This window comes from Lithobates pipiens, unplaced genomic scaffold (assembly GCF_037356315.1).
Source record: "Lithobates pipiens isolate NorthernLeopardFrog02 unplaced genomic scaffold, aLitPip1_a1.2 Scaffold_18, whole genome shotgun sequence".
In the NCBI taxonomy this organism is placed as follows: Eukaryota; Metazoa; Chordata; class Amphibia; order Anura; family Ranidae; genus Lithobates; species Lithobates pipiens.
The window spans coordinates 564,200,919-564,201,698 of NW_027507758.1; the positions used below are offsets into that span (position 1 = coordinate 564,200,919).

A 780-nucleotide genomic window follows, 5' to 3' on the forward strand; every position below is an offset into this window, starting at 1 on the left:
GTCTTATAATGGCAGGTAGCAGTAACTATATGACTGTTGGAACTACAAACCTCCACACCAGGGATATGCAATTAGCGGGCCTCCAGCTGTTGCAGAACTCAGTCCCATGAGGCATAGAAAGACTTTGACAGCCACAAGCATGACACCCAGAGGAAGAGGCATGATGGGACTTGTAGTTTTGCAACAGCTTGAGGTCCACTAATTGCATATAACCCTTGTTACTACGTGGTCAGAACTTCCAGATTTCTTTTCTGCCTATGAGACACGCTATACTCTTTACAGCCAATTGTACATTTTCGTTTTGGAATCTTGTTTACTTTTCAACAAGCAATTGTGGTTTATGGGTAAATACTGAGACCCTGGCATAAATAATTCTGGGAGGTGGTAACCTCAGGCACAGATGGGGATTGAACCCATGATCTTTGGTTTACGAGACCAATGCCTTACCACTTGGCCACTGTGCCTTAAACAGTCTTTTTCTGTTTATTTTTTTTCTCCTTTAGCATCACAGCCAAACATGAAAAAGAATTTTGTATTTGTATGTATTCAATATAGAGTAGCATACAAAGGGATAATTCACCTTATATAATATATAGTTTCCTAATTGACTAGGTTTCATTGAATAACCCTGTAGCCTTCTGTCATCCCGTTACCCCAGTTTGAAAAACTCGATGTAGATTCAGGGCCTTTTAGACACACTATATTATATGCTTTAGGTTACTCCTAACATAGACAGCAAACTTCCATTCGTCTTAAAATGGGAGGACAACCATTGTGTCT

At 40.0% G+C, this 780-nt stretch overlaps 1 non-coding gene across 1 annotated transcript; it reads right to left on the reverse strand.

Moving 5' to 3' along the window:
- Positions 1-392: 392 nt before the first annotated feature.
- On the reverse strand, positions 393-464 carry TRNAT-CGU (transfer RNA threonine (anticodon CGU)). The gene has a single exon. It is a non-coding gene; the product is annotated as a tRNA-Thr (tRNA).
- Between the last annotated feature and the right edge of the window lie 316 nt (positions 465-780).